This window comes from Colias philodice, chromosome 28 (assembly GCF_061535455.1).
Source record: "Colias philodice isolate Cphi_HAF_F1 chromosome 28, ilColPhil1 Martin Lab GWU primary, whole genome shotgun sequence".
Lineage (NCBI taxonomy): Eukaryota > Metazoa > Arthropoda > Insecta > Lepidoptera > Pieridae > Colias > Colias philodice.
Window position 1 is genome coordinate 3713221 of NC_143113.1, and position 7447 is coordinate 3720667.

Below are 7447 nucleotides of genomic sequence, written 5' to 3' on the forward strand. Positions count from 1 at the left end.
TTTAGAGTTCCGCACCAAAAGGGTTAACGATGGGTTAACGTGACCCTATTACCACAGACTAATAATAATATATGTAGGTACTACGTATACAACTATTACTCTGACTGCGCTGTCCCTTTGTCACCGGTTTGTATCTCATGAACGTGATAGTTAGCCATAATTTTTTTCGATATGATAGGTATCTACATATAATTTTTGTGGCCGCTGTAAAAACAAATAAAAAATTGATTCTAAGCAACGGTTGGCACGGTACTAAATTGGATGGATAAGCTGCATTGATGGATAAGTAATAAATTTTTTTCAGTTGCTTTTTTAACTTATTTATACGGAACCCTTATTGTCACGATCTAGCTCGCAGTTGACCGATTTTTTTTAATACGTACTTAACCACAGATTATACAGATAATAATATAACGGAAACGGAAGTAAATATCCTAAATGTCCATTAGCTGGCTATTGAATGTTTGACAAATGGCGACACATTACCTCCCTCGCTCTACCCTCTATGGTTAGAGGGGAATATATCTGTAGCATTAAATTTGTCATAAGATATTAAGTGAAGATGCGATGGTTTTGTGGTTCGAGTCAGATAGATTTTTCCAAGTTTGAGTCCCGGCGTATGAAATTTAAATATAAACTATAAAGATTGAAAGCGTGATGATGACTCCAATTATGTTTAATAAATACATAGCTAGTGATTTTACACAATCAAGAATGTTTTAATAAAGTACCCTTTATATTCAGAACTAGCTTTCCGCCCGCGGCTTCGCCCGCGTTTTCAAAGGAAAACCCGCATAGTTCCCGTTCCCGTGGGATTTCCGGGATAAAACCTATCCTATGTGTTAATCCAAGTTACCCTCTATATGTGTGCTAAATTTCATTGTAATCGGTTCAGTAGTTTTTACGTGAAAGAGTAACAAACATCCATACATCCATACAAACTTTCGCCTTTATAATAGTACTAGATTTCCGCCCGCGGCTTCGCCCGCGTTTTCAAAGGAAAACCCGCATAGTTCCCGTTCCCGTGGGATTTCCGGGATAAAACCTATCCTATGTGTTAATCCAAGTTACCCTCTATATGTGTGCTAAATTTCATTGTAATCGGTTCAGTAGTTTTTACGTGAAAGAGTAACATACATCCATACATCCATACATCCATACAAACTTTCGCCTTTATAATAGTATTAAGATTAAGATTAAGATATAATATCAAAATCATTATTTTACCAATAATAATTATAGTATGACCTACTATTATGTATTCTTTAGTATGACTTCCAAGCATTATAGACATAGATTATAGATATTAATATTAAACAGGATTAAATTTTTTTCTAATTATAAGTAGATACTCTATAATCCTTTACCAGTTACCTACATAATATAATAATACCTAGAGTAATGATTCAGTTTTTTTAATGAAATAATATTATGGTTTAATTAATTAAGCCTTAACTATCTACATGATGCTTACAGAAAACAGAAAAAAATTAAATGAAATTGGCTTTCTATTAAACAATAATAACGAGCACATTAAAACACATTTCAGTGCCACATTTCCTTCACGTATCGATTATTTGTCATTCTAACTACACATCAACATATAGCTAATGAGATTTCACTCAACACATCCAAACGAAGTTATAAATAAACTAAAAGCAATTAACCAATTTGTTACCAAACGCTGACAACACCACGCTCGGCTTCCCGTGTTTTATAGCACTGGCAACATTTTAGCTTCTCTTTGAAAACGAAACCGAAAATTGCGTTCTAAAATTGAAATGAGCCGCGAAATGCTGTGACGGTTTCGCGCCTTTTGAGCTAAATATGGCTGACTGACAGCTGTGCGATGCGCGCGAATGCGTGCAGACAGTTTATGTTTTCTACAAATCACAGCAGTTATAAAAATGCGTGAGGTCGTCGTGTTCTAAAGGGTTGAATTCAAAATAGACATAGACACACATTTATATACAAACAATAACAATACCGTAATAATAAAGTTTAAGGAAGAAAAAAATGGTGTAAGTACTTATGAATAATTTGTAGACCGTACTCTTGAGTCTTGCTATTAACTTATTCTTTGAAATTCAGAAATAAACGACGAAATGCTAATAATTCAGAAAACAAAATTCAGGAATAAAATTTTTTTTTTCTGGAAATAGACTCATTATTATATTGGTAACTAAGAACTTTAAAAAAAGAATGTATCGCTATCTTCATGAGTTTTTATTTGAAAAGTAAAGTAGTACCTACTTGTTTTGTTAAAGTAAACTAACTGAAGGTAGATTATAAAAAGTGATATCTATGGTAATGGAGATTGAGATATACATCAGTGCCGCTTTAGGTATAATAGGTGCAGTCTTCTAAAGGTGAACCATTTGGATGATACTATGTGCAAATTGTGAAGCAAAAAGTGCAATCTATACTATTATTATAAAGCTGAAGAGTTTGTTTGTTTGTTTGAACTCGCTAATCACGGGAACTACTGATTCGAGTTGAAAAATTCTTTCCTTGTTAGATAGCCCATTTATCGAGGAAGGTTATAGGCTATATATCATCACGCTACGACAAACAGGAGTGGAGCCACAGGGGTGAAACCGCGCGGAGCAGCTAGTATATTATACGCATAAGTAGAAAAAGTCAAAAGTGGAAAGGTTGGATTTATTTTCCTGAAATTGCATCAGTGTATTGGAGAGGTATGGTATTAATACTAGTAATTGTTATTCTAATAATGCTCATTGTAATATATTCCATACTATATTATCTTAGTACGCTTATTTATGCTAACAAAAATCCGGCTGTTTAACCTATTGCTCAGCTAATTTAGAAATATAAAAATAAATTACTAAAATCATCAAGAAATTATAGTATTAAGTACCATATCAAAGATCCTTGATAAGTGTATAAATTTTGAATTAAATTTGTCAGTTTAATGTGGGTAAAAATCAAGGTAAAGCTAATATAAGAATGATAAAAAGAACTGCATATAATTGCACAAAAAAACCAACATCACTTTGGAAAATGCGTCATCGATTTGCCGCGCAAAATAACGTCAGCGAGCCCGCCCACTTCAATCTGTCAAGTTGACAGCGCGAGTCAGCGTTCGGAAATACAAACACGATCGCTCGTTAGGCATTGATGACTTTGTTAATTGTTTATTTGGATGCGTGCCAATAAATTAGGGATTTTGTGACGAATATAAGGTGTTGAGTGTTATTAAACATTATTCATATAAGCATACCGTTTTTTTAGCATTTCAATTTACTTTACTTGTGGACCGGAGAAAATTGTAGTAACCCATAAATTAATCGAATATGGCAGTTATTACAAACTAAACTTTTACGTAAGTATCTACTGCAGTCGTTGCACGTTTGGTGCATTATTTTGTACTACATAAGTGGTTGAAATTTTCAATAAGTATAGACATCAGTCGACAATTACCTATGTAAATTTTTTAACTTGACATAATTAGTACTTTAATTCGTTAATTAAAGTGCAACTGTATTCATATCATACCCTTGGTCTATACCAGTACCTACCATTCTGAAGGTTTTTGAACTGATATTTACACCTTACAGCTGCTGGACACTGTATACCTCGGTATACCATAATATGATAGGACTCCTTACCTCTACCTTCCATACAAAATTGCAATCACACAACAAATCTTCACTGCAACAAACATGACATTCTCTTTTCAAATTCAGCGCTCAATTTTTTCAAACCAGAGACAATCATTTGTTTTTCACGGTACGAATGCGAGGCGCGCGGCCCACATCCGTACAGCCAAGAATTCGTGTTAACATACCGACAAATAGACGCGTGAATAATTAATACTAGCTTTAAAGTTCAGTTGCATTTAATTATAAAGATTCTATGGCTAGTGTTGTTAGGGTTTTACGAAGTAAAGTAGTACTATTAAATATTCTGTGGTAAAGGTTACTGAATTATTCTTATGAATATGTACTTATGTACCAGTAAAATATTATAATGAACTCAACTCACGTCAAAAACGTTTTTATTTATTTAACTTTTTCAGTATTAATAATAATTAATGTCCCTTCTATCGAGAAGAATATGTAGCTTATTAATAATAATAATTATGTAGTTCAGAATTTTTCTTTTTAATTCAAATTGAAGACACTATCATATTATGATATTGATACTTATTTAATTTATGGACATAAACAATGGACAATCAATAATTTAATAAAATTTATTGTCCTCGATAATTCCAAATCGATTAAAGAAATAATGTTTATTTGAAGACCCCATAATTTAGACGTAATTTTGATAACTGGCAATTTTGTAACGGGCTATAATTTTCAAAATACACGAATTAGAGGGCCAATACAGTTCGTAATTGGTGTGTCATTATCAAATGAATATTCATTCAATGACAAAATATGTTTGGCCAATTATTATTTATTGTATGGCGTGTTATTAGGTATTTTATCTATATTATAATGCTTCTTGCCGGTTCTTCTCCATAGATACTGCTTTCCAAATCGGTGGTAAATGTTAAAAAATGCTATGACGATTCAAAAGTGTTTTTATAATACTACTAGTGTTGAATAAATAAATGTTTGAGTTTGAAATAGAACTTACAAACTGGTACAGTGGTTAACACGTGAACGAGGGGTTCAATTCCCGGTGGAGACAAAGAAAAAAAAGCGTGTGTACCGAGCACACTTGACAGAAGTGAAACTTCTTTTAGGTGCGTTGATAGTAAAATTACAAGGTCGCATGGCAATACCGTCACGTCATGGAGCAAGGCGACGATTTTGGTATCTTTGAATCTTGCCAAAGAAATTTCACTTCTGACACGTGTGTTCGGCATACACGGTTTGTATTAAGTTTGGCCAAAGTGGATCAATGATGTACAAGTGTAACTTACGAAGCAACTAATTATTTCATAAATAAACTGTGGTATAACTAACACCTAATACGCAGTATTGCTCCTAATGGCTGGTTATTGGCGATTACAAACAAATTTAATTGAATGTTTGCTTTTGTTAACCATAGAGTTACTTATATTTAGAAGGAGCAATTCTCAAATAAAGGTTGTAGAAATAACGAGTTAGGGTATTTTTTTTAACTACTGTATTTTATATACAAAGTATTAGGTAAGTATGACAATAAAATATACCTACTCATTTTCATGATCCTCCATCTAGGTCTATTTGAAATGATGTTTTTTAAAACAATCTACCACGTGTCATTATTTCTAAGTAACTGTTCTTGAAACGTGCTCGAAATTGTAATTTTTGCTAATCTTCATTAGATTTACTAAGACTTAAATATATATCAATAGTTATTGAGTTGTGTTGTAATTGTTTCACTGTGCATCTATTCCTGCTCAGCACCAATAATTGAAATGTACGTAGCTAGCGCTTGTACATTTACTGGTCCTTCGAGCCGGATCTGTACCTATGTATGTATATACCTACTGAATAATGCATGGCTTTTGCATGGCCATTGCATGCATTGCATTATTTGCTGAATGTATCTATGCATAGCGCATTAAAGGCACTGAGACGGTTACAAGCCAACTTCTTGAATTTCTGGGCGTGAACAATATAAGACAGTTACAATACAATGAACACTTTTATCAACCACTTCATTTTTAGTGCGATTAAAGGGAGATATTATTTCCGATTTAATTTATCTCCAGTATAGGCATCCAGCATGGCCTTCTTTACTGTCTGAACTTGACTAGTCCCCACCAAGATCATCACGACAATGGTCTTTGGCCAACCAAGCCTCGATCAGTCTCTTTCATCTGTTGTCCATACTTATCTAAATAACTCTGTTTTTACCTGCAAATATAAATAAATACTTTATAAGTCTGTTACAATATAATATTTGTAAAAAATAAATGAAACAGTCAAAACAAAAAACTTACGTAGTTGCTCGCGCGGCATACGTAGGTATGTAGACCGCGAATTTTGCGGAGCTCCTGTTGCACAATCACGCGCACCTGACTCTCCACGCTGCATTGAGTGCATGCGGCAATTATTCAACTAAGAGTACACGCAGGATGATATAACTGGAGCTATTAAATTTTTAGAAATTTGAAATTTTGTATCACTGGATTACAAGTGTAGACCACGCGACTACTGTAGGGCTAATAAAGAAATAATTAAGCATTAACGCAAATACTATGAATTATCGAGTATAGCTCAAAAAATTAATTTTATCCTTAGCTTAAATTTAAAGCAGGCCTATAAATAACTTGATTGTCTATATTTAACTAACTCTATGGTAACAAACATATAATTCGATAATTCGTGGTTTCGTTACTTGCGCATTGAATAAGGGGTCGCAACCCCTTTAACTATTGTTAGTTTTCATCGATTATATTTGGGAAACTGTTAGATTTTATAATGTAAGTTTTGTCATGATCGAAATTCTGTTATTTTGTTATTGGTTTAATCATCTTGGAAAAAAATAAGTCTATGTAATACAAATGTAATATTAATAGAACTTATCATTAATCATGACAGATAATAAAACCGGCCAAGTGCGAGTCGGGCTCGCGCACAAAGGGTTCCGTAGCAGCAAATATAATAAATTACAGTTAAATCAACCTATCTCAAAAACTATAAGAGATACTTTGATCAAACCAAAAATCGTTGAAAGAGTTAATTAGCATGCATCACCTCTATTTTTTTTAGAATTTTATACCCCGTAGTTATAAAAATAGAGGGGGGGGGGACATACTTTTTACGACTTTGAGAGCTGATATCTCAAAAACCGTTCACTTTAAGAAAAATGTTTTTTAGAAAACTTTATATCATTTTAAAAGACCTTTCCATTGATACCCCACACGGGTATGTACATCGAAAAAAAAAATTTCATCCCTCAGTTACATGTATGGGGGGCCCCACCCCCAATTCTTTTTTTTTACTATTTAGTGTCATATTTTTGTAGCGGTTCATACAACACATATTCCCATCAAATTTCATCACTGTAGTACTTATAGTTTCCGAGTAAATCGGCTGTGACAGACGGACAGACGGACAGACGGACAGACGGACATGACGAAACTATAAGGGTTCCGTTTTTGCCATTTTGGCTACGGAACCCTAAAAAACTAATGTAACTTGCAAAATAATATATCAACAACGTTCATTTCGGCTTAAATTATTATCTAATACTTAAGTTTATATGTGTGTAAAATATAATGTAAAACTACTGCGTACCTTCAGTATTATATATATATTGATTTTGATGAAACTTTACCGTTTACAAAAGGCTTATAAAATGAATATGTAAAAAACAACCCTATCGAACCTTTGTAAAATTTGAAATATTTACATTAATCTTATCTTATCTTGTTGCCACATTCACATCACAAATTGTTAACTTATTTTCGTTGTACGGAAACTTGATATAACAGTGCAAGTTTAATGGATCTCGTCAATTTGCGTGGAACGGAACGTGG